The following is a 15649-nucleotide window of genomic DNA, read 5'->3' on the forward strand; positions in this document are numbered from 1 at the left end:
GCTCGGTGTGGAGGAGCAGGGGGGCGTGGGTCCGGCCGTGCAGGAGGAGGGCGGGGTGGGTCCGGGGGTGCAGGAGCGGGGCGGCCGGGGCCGCGAGCCTAGCCTGGGGGTGGTGTGGGGGCCTGCGGACAGCGCGGACTGGAGGCGCCCGCCGCCGTGGACGGGCTCCGCGGGCTGGCCTGTGGTGCAGGAGGAGGGGCTGGGCCCCCGCAAGCAGTACCAGGAGAAAGGGGGAGGCAGCCCCGCAGTGCAGGAACGGGGGGAGGCTCGCACCGGGGTGCAGGAGCAGGGGGAGGGGAGCCCACGCAGGCTGCTACAGCAGCCCGAGCAGCTGTCCGAGCTCGGGGACGGCCTCTGGGAGAGCAGAGACGAGCTCGAAAGTTCCGAGGAGCGGGGGGAGCAGTACTGGGAGAGCTGCGGGCACCTCAGAGGGGAGGCAGAGGTCCTTGGAGTGGCCCCGGCACGCCGCAAGAGACTCGAAGTGGTGGGGAGGGCCCGGCCAGTGGGGCCCCAGGGCCCTGAGGGAGAGGGGCGCCTGGGGGTGCAGGAAGCAAATTGGCTGCCCGGGGTGCAGGAAGGGCAGGTTGTGCGGGCTGTCCAGGAAACATACCTGGACGGGAAAGGGTCCCAGGAAGGAGACGGACCCCTGGAGGGACACAGGATCCGGAGGCGCAGGCGGAGGAGGAGGTGGTAACTCACAGGCCGGCTGCTCAGCATCAGCATCGGGCCGAGCCAGGGCCGTGGTGAGAGCAGAATGTAGGGGTTTGGGGAGTGGGGGGCAGAAGAGCGCCGTGAACCTGGGAGCGTTGGAAACCACTGCCCAATAGCAGGCAGTGTCCTGCTGGGTCCTTTTCTGCCGCCTCAGCCGGGACATCATAGAAGCTTTGTCTGCAGAGAGCCAGTGGAAGGCAGCAGGTAAGGAAGCCCAGTTCTGTTCTCAGCTGGAATTGGTGTGTTTGGAAGGAGGGGGCTGCAGTTATCGCAGGAGAGCGTGGTCTCCAAACTGCCGTTTTTCATTCCCCTGTGTTTAAACCTGGAGAGGAATGAAGCAGTGCAGTGTTCAACAACGAGACAGGATCCCTCCCCCCAGTACTGTATATGCCAACTGGAGTGATGGGATATTTCCTTAAAGTCTAGACTGGCGGTGAGACTGTCTGGGTGGCTGCCAGGCCTGGGCAGAAGGGAGAGAGGGGTAGTCCCAGGCTGAGGTTGCAGAGGAAGTAGTCATCTCTCCACCCCTCCACCCCCGCTTCACCCGTTTACCGGTAGAGATAGGGGTGCCTCCATGCCATTGCTGGGTTAGTGCAATCAGCACACGCTGCTTCACGTCCTCAAAACACGTTCCAGAAAAGGGAAGGGGCAGCATTGCATTAACAGGACCTTATCTTGTAACCCTCTTGGCCACGTGAGCTGAGATGTCAGCGTGGCAGCCGGTAACTTGGGCACGAGCCTGGCCTGCTCCTGCCACACCTTCTTGTCACATTTGATTAATACTGAGGGCCCAGAGCCAAGGATAAATAGTGGGCAGAAGGGTGGAGAGCTGGTGAGGACTTCTGTCTCCATGTGGGCTCTCAGGACCCCAACCTGAAAGTGTGGGATAGGAGAGGTTATCTGCACTGCTGGACTCTGGGCATCCTCGGTGGCCCAGACCTCAGCCCCACCCCATGGAGGTGGACAGATGGGCAGCTGTGGCATCATGGGTTCTGTACCAGCCAGGGCCAGCTCTCAGCCCAGCTTAGAGGTGGGGCTTGCAGAGGTGGGGGCTAGATTTGGCTTCCTGTTGACTTCCTCATGGCCTGGGTGCCAGGCCTATTCATTCCTGCCCCACAGGGGCTTGGTTGGCCACTTGTGGGCCTCATCTGCCTAGGGACGTTCACCTCTTACCTGGCGCTGTCTGGGTTCTTGCTTCTCTAGTCCTCGGGTTGGGGTGGGTACAGAGTTGCTGCCTGTCTCGGGGCCTTAGCCAAGACCCATCTCTGCCCTACCCCAAGGAGTGGCTCTGAGTCAGATGGCCCCCAGACCCCTGTCCCAACCGGACTGGGTGGAGATAGTCCTTTTCTGTTGGGGCAGGGGGAGTGGTGGTCACGTCCTAAGCAGGCAGCTGCTGGGACTCTGCTGGAGGAGCCAGTTAGCCTGCTCCCCATGCAGACCCAGACTTGACTGTCAACTTCGTCCCATGCCTGCCTGTCATCCTGCCACCCCAAACACTCATGCACCGGAAGTTCAGCTGCTGTGTCCAAGGCGTCTGGCTCCTCTGGGACGGCCAGACTGGTTCTTGCGCTCTGGCTTCAGTGGAGAGAACTGTTCTAAACACGCGCACGTAAGCATACACGTTCACCCTGTTTCAGGTTGATTCTTGAATTTGTGGTAGATGAAGAGAAAGAGGACTTTGGCAGATCTGGGTTTACTAGCTGTGTAACTAGTGTGTAACTAGGATAACATTTCTGGGCTTCAATTCCTCGTCTGTGAGGCGGGCCCTGGTTTTCCCTACAGTGTCCTGAGTGCAGCGGGCTCAGACCCTTCTTTGCCAGCCTAGCATCCACCTTCCCAGGAGCCATGGCCAGTGGACATTAGGCAGGAGGGGTCAGTGCTACCAGACCTTTTCCTCTAGCCCCTGAGCCCACAATTATCCCCCTGCCCTGTGCTTTATCCTGGAAGATGAAGTGTTTGTTTTTAATAATAGCTTTATTGAGGTATAATGACGTATGGTAAATGACACGTATTTAAAACATAATTTAATAAGTTTTAACATACGTGTATACCTGTGAAACCACCACCACAATCAAGATAATGAACATACCCGTTATTCCCAGACTCCCAAAAGTTTTTTGTGCCCCTTTGTAATCCCTCCATCCCACCCCTCCTTTGCCATCCCCCTTCCCCAGGTAACAATAGTCTGCTTTCTGTCACTATACATTAGTTCGCATTACCTAAAATTTATGTAAGTAGAATCATACAGTATGTGCTCTTTTTTTTTTTGGCCTGGCTTTTTTCACTCAGCATAATTATTTTGAGATTCATCCATGTTTTTGTGGGTATCAATTGCTTATTCCTTTTTATTGCTGAGTAGTATACCACAGTCTGTTTATCCATTTATCTCCTGATGGGTTGTTTTCAGTTTTTGGCTATTACAAGTAAAACTGCTATGAACATATGTGTAAGTCTTTGTACGGACATATGCTTTTTTTTTTCTTGGGTAAATCCTTAGGACTGGAATAGTTGGATCATATGGTAGGTATACATTTAATTTTTAACAAACCGCCAGACTGTTTTCCAAAGTGGTTGTACCATTTTATGTACCCACCAGCTGTGTATGAAAGTTCTAGTTTGTTCACTACTTTGTCAGCACTTGGTATGATCAGTCTCTTTAAATTTAGACATACTAATAGGTCTGTAATGGTATCTCATTTTGGTTTTAATTTACATTTCTCTAATGACGAACGTTGAGCATCTTTTCATCTTATTTGCCATCTGTATATCTTTGGGGATGTGTCTGTTCAAATTGTTTACCCATTTATTGTGTGGGTTTTTTTTTCATACTAAGTTTTGGGAGTTTCTTTTATATTTCTGGATTCAAGCCTTTTATGGGATATGTGATTTGCAAGTATTTTCTTCCAGGCTCTAGCTTGCACTTTAATTCTCCTGCGGTACGCGGGCCTCTCACTGCTGTGACCTCTCCCGTTGCCGGAGCACAGGCTCCGGACACGCAGGCTCAGCGGCCATGGCTCACGGGCATAGCCGCTCCGCGGCATGTGGGATCTTCCCAGACCGGGGCACGAACCCATGTCCCTTGTATCGGCAGGCGGACTCTCAACCACTGCGCCACCAGGGAAGCCCAGTTTTAACTTTTAATGAACTCCAGTTTACCAGCTTGTTCTTTTATGGATTGTGCTTTTGGTGTTTAAGAACTCTCTGCCTAACCCAAAACATGATGGTTTTCTCCTATAACTTTTATAGTTATGGGTTTTCCATTTAGGTCTACAATCTATTTGGGGTTAATTCTTAGGTTAGTATATGGTGCAAGGTATGAATGGAAGTTCAGTTTTTTGCATATGGGCATCCAATTGTTCAGCAAAATTTTTTTAATAGACTTGTTTCTCCATGGAGTTGCCTTTGCACCTTTATCAAAAATCAGTTGTTTGTATGTGTGTAGATCCAATTGTGGACTTTGTTTTGTTCCATTGATCTAACTTGTCTGTCTTTATCCCAGGACCACATTATCTTGATCACTGTAGATTTTATAGTAAGCCTTGAAACCAAGGGAAGATCTTAAACTTTGTTCTTCCTTTTCAAAATTGCTTTAGTTATTCTAGGTTTGTTGTACTTCCATAGGCATTTTAGAACAATTTGTAAATTTCTACAAAATAGCCTGCTGGGATTGCATTGAATCTACAGATCAATTTGGGGAGAATTGCTGTCTTAGCAGTATTGAACCTGACTTATGAACAATGTGTATCTCTGTATTTATTTAGATTTTTAAGAATTTCACCAATGTTTTATAGTTTACAATGTACAGATCTTTTAAATCTTTTGTCAGATATATCCTTAAGTATTGCATATTTTTGATGCTATTGTAAATGGTATTTTTAATGGAATTCAGTTTTTTGTTAAAAAAATTTACCTACCTTAACTGTGGTAAAATATACACAACATAAAATTTACCATTTTAACCACTTTTAAGTGTATAGTTCAGTAGAGTTGGGTACTTTCACGTTGTTGCACAACCATCACTATCATCCATCTCCAGAACTTTTTCTTATCTTGCAGAACTGAAACTCTTTTTTTTTTTTTTTTTGCGGTACGCGGGCCTCTCACTGTTGTGGCCTCTTCCGCTGCGGAGCACAGGCTCCGGACGCGCAGGCTCAGCGGCCATGGCTCACAGGCCCAGCCGCTCCGTGGCACGTGGAATCTTCCCGGACCGGGGCACGAACCCGGGTCCCCTGCATCGGCAGGCGGACTCTCAACCACTGCGCCACCAGGGAAGCCTTTGGGTGGTTCTTTTCCCCAGCCTTGGGTAGTTCCCATACATTCATGTGACGATCAGTACTCAGCTTACTGCTCAAGGGGGACCTTTTACAGACTTCTGTGGTGCTCTCTCTTCTCTGATGCTCTGTTCTGTGAATTCTGACCACTTGAGTTTCCCCAGAGTCTCAGCTTCATCTCTTCAACTCAGAGAGTCCTTTGGGGTCCAACTGGTTCCCTTCCCTTTTCTGTAGCCTGGAAACCCAACCATAGGGCTGACCTCCTTTGTTTCCTATTTCCTAGGTATCACTGACCTTTGCATCTTGATGTCTGGTGTCTTCAAAACCATTTTGTATATTTTGTCCATTTTTCTGTGTTTCAGTCAGGAGGGTAAGTCTGATCCGTGTTATTCCATCTTGGCCAAAGATGAGGATTTTACTTTAATTCCCTCATTCCCACCCTGCTACTCATCCCATCTTCCAGCCCATCCACTCTGGGCGTATCTCATGTTTTCTTCAATCTACTGTTCATTGTTTATATTGTTATGGTGTAATAAACTGTGACTTTTCCTTTCCTGGGCACCTTTTTGTTCTTCCTGGAGTTGCTTTTTTTGTTTGCTTAGTTTTCTATGTACTTTTCAATTAATTAAACTCTCCAGTAGCTGCATAAATTTCTCAGGGTGTCAATTCCATTAGGTATTCTAACAAATTCACCTCTCTAAAGAAGTCTCTTTCAGAGCCTTGTGCCCTAAAGCAGCATGGACTAATTGCTCTCTATCACTGATGCTTAGCTGTCCTCCTGGGATCTCCCTTTCAGCATCTTGGGCATTTCCTTCACTGCCTTTCTGTGCCTTTCTCTCCTGTTTCCTGTCTTCCCCTTTGTTGGTTTATTCTCTAGTTTGGTAGAGTACATCCTTTAGTAGCTTCCTAAGAGAGGAGGGTGAAAGAGTGGTAGATTATTTTGAGACCTTGCCAGTCTGACACTCAGTCACTTAATTAGCTGAATATAGAGATCTAGGCTGGAAATTGCTTTCCTTTGGAAGCTTAAGGACATTGCTCTTAAGTTCCAGAGTTAACATTAATGTCTAAAATCATTCCCAATCCTTTTTGTGGAACTTGTGTTATAGCGTTGCCCAGGAGTTTATAGCATCTTTTCTTTATCTCCAGTATTCTTTAATTATGTAGCTTGGTGTGGGCTTTTGCTCTCCATTGTGGAAGATGCTTTATCCTCCAACCCTTCTATTGTGATTTTAGCAATTTTAACAGCAGTAAGTGTCTGTTGATATTATTTTATCCCATGGCATGGATGAGGTAGACACAAAACTACTAAATTCAAGTTAAGTTTTAACAGAAACATTGGAATAATGGATTAGGATTTTTGGCTAGGGAGATATCCACATTTCACTTTTAAAAATCCATTATTTTTTTTAAAGCACTTGCTAAAGTTTTACGGTCCAGATTTTTTTTAATTAGAAAAATTAAGATAAGTGTGTGAATCTAATAAGGAAAAAATTCTCAATGAATTTTTGGAAATTTAGTAGAATGATTTCTCCATCCACTGACATTAATGGGACTTAGCATTAAGAATTACCCTCTGGGGCTTCCCTGGTGGCGCAGTGGTTGAGAGTCCGCCTGCCGATGCAGGGGACACGGGTTCGTGCCCCGGTCCGGGAAGATCCCACATGCCGCGGAGCGGCTGGACCCGTGAGCCATGGCCGCTGAGCCTGCGCGTCCGGAGCCTGTGCTCCGGCAACGGGAGAGGCCACAACAGTGAGAGGCCCACATACCGCAAAAAAAAAAAAAAAAAGAATTACCCTCTGTATAGTAAATAGTCCCATAAACTGATGCTCATGGCCGTGATGAGAAGGGCCTTCTGAAAGAGTGGTCAGTGTCAACAATGGGAAAGAATATTTGAAAACAGGACTGCTCTGGCTAGGACCAATGATTGGCGCAGTTACAGGCTTTCTCCAGAGCAGCAGTTCTCGACCCCAGTATGGATTCATCTGCAGAGATTTCAAGATATGATGCCTGAGTCTCACCTAGACCAAGTTGATTAGAATCTCAGTGGGCGGGGCCCACACACCGACACTTTCCTACCTCCCAGGTGATTTTAATGCACAGCCAGTGCAAAGAACCACTGCTCCAGGGTTTAGCAGAGACCCTTGCTTCTCAGAGTGTGGTCTAAGGACCAGCACATTATCACTGGGAGCTTGTTAGAAATGTAAAACTCAGGCCCACCCCCATATCTATGGAATCCGAATCTGCATTTTAACAAGATTCCCCCAGGTGATCTGCGTGTGCATTAAAGTTCATGAAATACTGCCTCATTTATCCATTCAGCAGATATTTCTGAGCACCTGCTGTGGGCTAGACTTTGTTGGTTGGGGTGAGGATGGGTCTGTTGAATTTGTTATGTTTCCTGTCATATTTGTAATTTCTTATTCCCCCTATTAAAAAGTACTAATATTCTCTTCTTGTTTTGTAGATACAACATCTTGTCTTTCTGAGGATATTAATGAGCATTTTCTGTGTGTTTTGCTCTTTCTTCCACGTTAGAGGCTTTCCTTGGGTGTCCAGTATTTCTTTGTCATCTACTCTTATTCCCATTTTCTTAATTGTTTTGGGTTCGTTATTGTAGGTCCTTTCCTTCTTTTGTGTTTCTTGCCTAGAAAAGTTCCTTTAGGAGTTGTTGTAGAGCTGGTTTGGTGGTGCTGAACTCTCTCAGCTTTTGCTTGTCTCTAAAGGTTTTAATTTCTCCATCAAATCTGAATGAGATCCTTGCTGGGTAGAGTAATCTTGGTTGCAGGTTTTTCTCCTTCAACACTTTCAATATGTCCTGCCACTCCCTTCTGGCTTGCAGAGTTTCTGCTGAAAGATCAGCTGTTAACCTTATGGGGATTCCCTTGTGTGTTATTTGTTGTTTTTCCCTTGCTGCTTTTAATATGTTTTCTTTGTATTTAATTTTTGACAGTTTGATTAATATGTGTCTTGGAGTATTTCTCCTTGGATTTATCCTGTATGGGACTCTCTGTGCTTCCTGGACTTGATTAACTATTTCCTTTCCCATATTAGGGAAGTTTTCAACTATAATCTCTTCAAATATTTTCTCAGTCCCTTTCTTTTTCTCTTCTTCTTCTGGAACCCCTATAATTCGAATGTTGGTGCGTTTAATGTTGTCCCAGAGGTCTCTGAGACTGTCCTCAGTTCTTTTCATTCTTTTTTCTTTATTCTGCTCTGCAGTAGTTATTTCCACTATTTTATCTTCCAGGTCACTTATCCGTTCTTCTGCCTCAGTTATTCTGCTATTGATCCCATCTAGAGTACTTTTAATTTCATTTATTGTGTTGTTCATCGTTGCTTGTTTCATCTTTAGTTCTTCTAGGTCCTTGTTAACTGTTAATTAACCTTGTTAATTCTTGCAATTTGTCCATTCTATTGTCCATTCTATCTCCAAGATTTCGGATCAACCTTACTATCATTATTCTGAATTCTTTTTCAGGTAGACTGCCTATTTCCTCTTCATTTGTTAGGTCTGGTGGGTTTTTATCTTGCTCCCTCATCTGCTGTGTGATTTTCTGTCTTTTCATTTTGCTTATCTTACTGTGTTTGGGGTCTCCTTTTTTGCAGGCTGAAGGTTCGTAGTTCCTGTTGTTTTTTGTGTCTGTCCCCAGTGGCTAAGGTTGGTTCAGTGGGTTGTGTAGGCTTCCTGGTGGAGGGTACTAGTGCCTGTGTTCTGGTGGATGAGGCTGGATCTTGTCTTTCTGGTGGGCAGGTCCACGTCTGGTGGTGTGTTTTGGGGTGTCTGTAGATTTATTATGATTTTGGGCAGCCTCTCTGCTAATGGGTGGGGTTGTGTTCCTGTCTTGCTAGTTGTTTGGCATAGGATGTCCAGCACTGTAGCTTGCTGGTCGTTGAGTGAAGCTGGGTGCTGGCGTTGAGATGGAGATCTCTCGGAGATTTTTGCTGTTTGATATTATGTGCAGCTGGGAGGCCTCTTGTGGACCAGTGTCCTGAAGTTGGCTCTCCCACCTCAGAGGCACAGCACTGAGTCCTGGCTGCAGCACCAAGAGCCTTTCATCCACAGGGCTCCTTAATTTGGGATGATTCGTTGTCTATTCAGGTATTCCACAGATGCAGGGTATATCAAGTTGATTGTGGAGCTTTAATCCGCTGCTTCTGAGGCTGCTGGGAGAGATTTCCCTTTCTCTTCTTTGTTCTCACAGTTCCCAGGGGCTCAGCTTTGGATTTGGCCCCGCCTGTGCGTGTAGGTCGCCGGAGGGCGTCTGTTCTTTGCTCAGACAGGACGGGGTTAAAGGAGCCGCTGATTCGGAGGCTCTGGCTCACCCAGGCCGGGGGGTAGGGAGGGTCACGGAGTGCGGGGCGGGCCTGCAGCGGCAGAGGCTGGCGTGACAGCTGCAGCCTGAGGCGCGCCGTGCGCTCTCCCGGGGGAGCCGTCCCTGGATCCCGGGACCCTGGCAGTGGCGGGCTGCACAGGCTCCCCGGAAGGGCGTGTGGCTAGTGACCTGTGTTCGCACACAGGCTTCCTGGCGGCGGCAGCAGCGGCCTTAGCGTCCCATGTCCGTCTCTGGGCTCCGCACTCTTAGCCGCGGCTCGCGCCCGTCCCTGGAGCTCTCTCAAGCAGCGTTCTTAATCCCCTCTCCTCGTGCACCAGGAAACAAAGAGGGACGTAAAAGTCTCTTGCCTCTTCGGCAGGTCCAGACCCCTCCCCGGACTCTCTCCCGGCTAGCCGCGGCGCACCAACGCCCTGCAGGCTGTGTTCACGCCGCCAACCTCAGTCCTCTCCCGGCGCTCCGACAAAAGCCGGAGCCTCAGCTCCCAGTCCCGCCCGCCCCGGCGGGCGAGGAGACAAGCCTCTCGGCTGGTGAGTGCCGGTCGGCCCGATCCTCTGCGCTGGAATCTGTCCGCTTTGTCCTCCGCACCCCTGTTGCTGTGCTCTCCTCCGCGGCTCCCAAGCTCCCCCACTCCGCCTCCCGAAGTCTCCACCCGCGAAGGGGCTTCCTAGTGTGTGGACACTTTTCCTCCTTCACAGCTCTCTCCCGCTGGTGCAGGTCCTGTCCCTTTCCTTTTGTCTCTGTTTATTCTTTTTTCTTTTGCCCTACCCAGGTACGTGGGGGATTTCTTGCCTTTTGGGAGGTCTGAGGTCTTCTGCCAGCGTTCAGTAGGTGCTCTGTAGGAGTTGTTCCACGCGTAGATGTATTTCTGGTGTATCTGTGGAGAGGAAGGTGATCTCCGCGTCTTACTCTTCCGCCATCTTCCCAAGGGCTTCCTCTGTCATCTACTCTTGACCACAAGCACTGGGTGGCCTTGTTGACCGAGCTTCTTTGTATGGTGACCTGGCTGCTCGGTTTGTGGAGAACTCCCAATGTTGGTTTCTTTATATCTTTCTTGGCCTGATCAGAGTCCCCAGAAAGGACACTCCTGTCTTCTGCCAGGAGGTGGAGGTCTGGCTCCATGTTCCTGGAGGGAGTCGAGAAGGAGACTGAGATCTCCACATCTATGTGTGCTTTCCTTGTTAGGTCCCTGGCACCCCGCTGTCAGCCAAGCCTGCTGCGCCAGTGCAGAGGCCCGCACTTTACCCCCGAAGGGAAATCCCGATCTTGCCGGGTGGTACCAGGGCAGCAACCCAGCGGCTTTGTACTGGAGAGGGAGTCCAGGGGGGTCTTACTGCTTCTTAAACAGCTTTTGACTAATCCTCTGTATTTTTAGCACCTGTTCTTCTTCTAGAGGTTTCTGGGGCTTCTAGTTCCCAGGCCTTTTGAGGATTCTGTGGGGTCAATCAGGTCCTTTTCACCTTGGGATTGGGGATTTTCTCAGGTCTGCTCTCCATAGTCACTGGCCATCTGCTTTCCAGCTTCCAAAGCTATGTTGTGGTTTTCTCTTCTACTATTCTTCCCGTCCTTAGGGACTTTTGCCATTCAGAAAATTTCTCTTTTGATCATTTTGGCTTTGGTGGGGTTTTGGGAAGGAGTGAAATTATGTGCATTTGTGCAATCTGTCTTTTCCTGGAGCCTCTATTCCCTCCTTAAACTTCCTCGCAGAATCCATGAATTCATTCAGTATCTAGTATATATTTAACAAATAAGACTCCAGCTCTGCCCTCCATGAGCTCAAATCCTTGAACCAAGCAGTTTTGTGTCCAGTTGTATATGGACTGAATTCTGGTTCACCTGTGACTCTCCAGTAACAGGTGACCCTGGTCACCCCTCCAGAGCCTCAGTGTCCTCATCTGTAAAATGCGGGTAATGTAGGGTAGTGGGGGGCAGGTTAATCAGGCAATGAAAGATAAAACTTTTAGTAAAGAACTTGCACACAGTGTCTTTCTGAGGATGTGAATCGTGACTTCTCCTCCTTCATAGTTCCCCAAACCTAGCACAGGGTGAGCACACAGTCAGTATGTGGTGAGTGGCTAAAGAGGTGGGTGGGATGAGAGGTTTGGCCTGGGCCCTCCTTCAGCAGCTCTAGGTCCTGGGAGCCAAGGGCTTCTGCTGGATGTGAGAACTCTAGGTTCTTCCTGTCTCTGCCTGTCCCCTGGATGTTGTGTCTCCTCCTGAGGCAGGTTCTCCGCTCAGGCCCCTGACCTTTATTAGTCCCTGACCTTGGCAGGGCTGCCCCTCTATGGCCAGAGAGGAATCACCATTGCTCTGAACTGCTCCGCAGCTCCTAGGGATCCATTCCCTATGACAGCTTCTTAGGTGCCTCAGACCAGGCATGTCCCTTCCTTTTCAGGGTCTCAGTTTCTTTATCTCTAAAATGGGGGGGATTTAAGGTATCTTAAATATCTTGCAGTCCCTGACATCTCTCTCACTTCCAGGTTCGGACCCTTTCTCTCCCTGGCCCAGCAGCCCACCCTGCGCTGGATGTTCCTAGCTCCTGGGGTTCTGGTGTGGGCGCTGTCCCAAGGGAATGAGCAGTCCCTCTCACAGAGTAAATGCTCTCCAATTCACAGCTCTGGGCCCACCCCACCTCCAGGGCCCAACAATAGGCCCCTTCAGCTCTAGGCTCTTGCTGAGGGGGTTGGGGGAGTGGGGTGAGGCCTGAGCTGGTAGGCAGGGCGACCAGCTGGGCGGCCTCTGCCCAGCCCTGGAAGAGCCCTGGGAGTGGCTGGCTGCTGGGAGCCAGACTACATCCTTCCTCTCTTCCCGGGAGCCTCGGCTGCCGGGCCTTGGTGCCGGGAGGATGTTTGGGCCAGAGGATGGTGAGAGGCAGCTCTCTGCAGTACCCTGCATCCCAGCCCTGTCACTCGGGCGTGTGGGGTGCATGTGTGCAAGAGACCCAGGCAACTGCAGGAATTTACCCACTGTCACACTCGAGTGGTGTTTATGTGCGGGGGAGGGATGCTCCAGGAATGTATTAGGGCTCTCAGCGTCCTGTCTCTGGGTGTCAGGGTTGGCACACTGGTCTTTCGCTGGTGGAGCATGAAACAGCTAAAAAATACTTTCAAGGGCTTCCCTGGTGGGGCAGTGGTTGAGAGTCCGCCTGCCGATGCAGGGGACACGGGTTCATGCCCCGGTCCGGGAAGATCCCACATGCCGCGGAGCGGCTGGGCCCGTGAGCCATGGCCGCTGAGCCTGCACGTCCAGAGCCTGTGCTCTGCAACGGGAGAGGCTGCAACAGTGAGAGGCCTGTGTACCCCCCCCACAAAAAAAAAAAAAAACTTTCAAGACCAAGTTGGTAGATGTGCGGAGGTACTGGGTTCAGTGAGGGCCTGTGGTTGTGGTGTTTAGTCAGGTTCTTTCCTTTCCTCTCTGAAAGTTACACCTCCTTCTCTGTTGGAGTCAAAGGAGATGAGGCGTAGGAGGGTCCCTGTATCTGGTGTGTCTGCCCCTGCTTCTGTGCCCTGCCTTCCCACCCTCTGATCCCCCTGTCTCCCTCCTCTCTCTCTGCGAGGCTGGGATGCCTGACAAAAAAGACCTCCTGCCCATCGATCAACGCTGTGGTATCCCCAGCTCTCCCTCCGCAGTCTGATGAGAAGGCAGCCTTCAGTCAAAGCTGTCCCTCTGCCTTGAGGGACTGCTGTATTGTCCCCGGGGCTGAAATAGCTTTGTGGGAGCAAAGTAGCTTAGTGGTTCTGGGACAGGAGTAGCTGTAATGAGATTGGCTGCCCTTCTTCGCATGAAGGTGCTTGCTTTTCTGGGTTCGAAATAATGGGGGGAAGCAAAGCCAGGGCCGACAAGGGCAACCAGGCTTATTCCTGGTATTCACTGGACATAAGGTGGTACCAGCTCACTGGAAAAGAGACAGGCCTCCTTTCCTCAGTGTCTGTCACAAAGGCTTGAAGTCCCTTTCAGCAAACTCTTTTGACCAGGTGCCTTGCCAGATTCTTCTTTCAAGGTGACAGATATAAACAGATGGTTACAATGTACAAACCACAAGAGGTACGTACATAGGGCTCCCTCAATAGAATTATGTATTAATACAGAGTGCTACAGAAATAGCACCCTTTAAGGATCAGAGCATGATAGATAATTAAAATTTTTTTCATCCTTTTGGCTATTTTCCACGTGTAGTATTATGTGTTTATACCACTCTTGTTTTCAAACATACTTTAACAAAATAACATGGGAAGCAATGGCAAAAAGAACCGTTTGGGGATAGGAAATGGGAATTTACAAAGGAGATGACATTTTATTTGGGTCTTGAGGGACCCAAATGTGTAGGAGTTCATCATGAAGAGAAAAGAGTATCACAAAGAATAGCTCAAAGACATTAAAATTAAAGAAGATGTTGTGTCTAGGGAAGGGCAAGTATTTGACTTGGTTGGAATATGGAGACGTTTTGAAGGAAATGATAAGAGTTGGAGATGGACAGATAGGCGAGGGATGGATCCTGAAGGGCCTTGTATTTGGCTCAGTGAGGAATTACAGAGGACGTAAGCAGGGGAGGAACTTCGGATCCGTGTTCAGATGACAGTATAAGAATAGGCAACTACGTGCCAGATGCTGTGCTAAGTGTGCCGTTCGTGATCTCATTGAGTTTGCACTTTCTGAAGGACGTACTGTTTATTCCCATTTGCAGATAAGGAAATTGAGGCTTAGAGGTTAAGGCGTTTGCCCAGAAGTCGTCTGACTAGAGAGTGATACAGCCAAGATTTCAGCCCGGGTCTGTCTGACTCTTGTCCCAAAGGTATCGATGGGAGCAGAAACAAGATTTTGTGGCCTGCCCAGTGGGGAAAGAAGGGAGTTATGGTTGGGGAGCCAGGGGTGAGGTGTCTAGCCTAGGTGGCTCGTGTTGGCTTGTGATGTTTTCAGTCAGGGTATGAGAGCACACATAAGCTAGGTTTAAGGCGGGGGTTGATGAGCTCAATTTGGACATGTAGAATTTATGGTACCTTTGCATCCTCCTGGTGGAGCTGGCTGTAAATGTCTAGAAGCATGGGTGTAGAGCTTCTAGAGCTCAGGAATGGAGAAAGACAGCACATGGTGCTAATTGGAGCCCTGGGAGGAGAGGAGGTGACTCCCAGGGAGGGAAGAGAAGGAAGGGTGAGTTCCAAAGTCTTAGGAAATATCCACAGTTAAGGAGAAGGGTGAAGAGCCCTTAGGGTTAGACTCAGGGCCTGTGGGCTCAGCACTGCTGGCAAATATGCCTCAGGCTTGACTGTCCTCAGGGCCTCAGCTGCCAAGCTCCCCTGGAAGGGAGTGGGCCACTGTGGCCTGGAGATGGAGAGGGTGTGGACAGCCATGGTATGTGTCTGAATCACCCCCTTCTCTCCCTTGGCCTGTGGCCAGCCTCCTCCCCAGACCAGTGTGATTTCAGACCTGGGATGACCTGAAGGTGTGGGGTTACCTGGTACAGTTCTCTCTGGGATGAAGTCCCAAGGGGAACCAGCCTGGCCTTGGTCCAGAAGCTTGGGCGCTGCACACAGAGGGGTGAGTTGAGGTTGACTGGGCTTGGTGGGGCTGGCATGTGTAGGCAAGATAATCCTCTGGTTGGGAGAGGAGCCATAAGCCCCCCTCCTTCTCCTCCCCAATATGTTGTTTTCCCTCCAGGGCCTGGAGAAGAGGGAGGGCAGAGATACGAGAGAGCTGGCCTGGCATATATTCCTGAGAATACGGTAGATTGTTTTGGAAAAATCTTCTTGGCCGGAAATTACATGTCACGTCTGCTCCTCTGTGTGGATTTGTAACTTGACTGATGCTGTTGGAGAGCCTGGGGGAGGGGAGTGGACGGCAGAGGCAGGCTGGTTCCTGGGCCACTACCGGCTCCCTTTAGAGATAAGGGGGCAAGTTGTAGACCAGAGGGTATACATGTGGGGTGGATTCCCCAAATCCTAGAGGCAGTTTGGATCTTGTGGGTATCTTGTAATAGGATGGCTTTCGGAGGCAGGGGCCTTGTGGAGGGAGGAGGTAGGGAGAAAGCAGGATGGGGGAATGGTTTAGATCAGACTCTTTATCCAACCAGGAGAAGGAGGGATCTGTGGGCCTGGCATTTTCAGCCTCTCTTTCTCGACGGCCTCCTGAGTGTTCCTGCAGCTGCTCCCAAAACCAGTTTCTGCCATAGCTGCAGTAAGATGCAGAGGAGCTTCTGCCTAGAATAAACACCCTGCCTGGCAGGGTCATCCCCTATGCCAACGCGCTTCAGCTGGAGAAGGAGCTTTTGAAGAGAGTGAGCCTTATGGGAACTCACCTAGTGCCCACCCGGGGTCTCCTTCCTTAGTCTTGAGGTGGAGT

At 49.8% G+C, this 15649-nt stretch overlaps 1 protein-coding gene across 1 annotated transcript in view; it reads left to right on the top strand.

Annotated features, from left to right (window-relative positions):
• Positions 1–548: 548 nt before the first annotated feature.
• TNK2 (tyrosine kinase non receptor 2) overlaps positions 549–15649 on the top strand; it is a gene marked incomplete at its 3' end in the record, with an annotated part of 41579 nt that continues 26478 nt past the window's right edge. The window contains exon 1 of the mRNA XM_082654236.1: positions 549–915. The remainder of the gene's footprint in view (positions 916–15649) is intronic.

This window comes from Grampus griseus (assembly GCF_964374135.1).
Source record: "Grampus griseus genome assembly, chromosome: 5".
NCBI classification, from domain to species: Eukaryota; Metazoa; Chordata; class Mammalia; order Artiodactyla; family Delphinidae; genus Grampus; species Grampus griseus.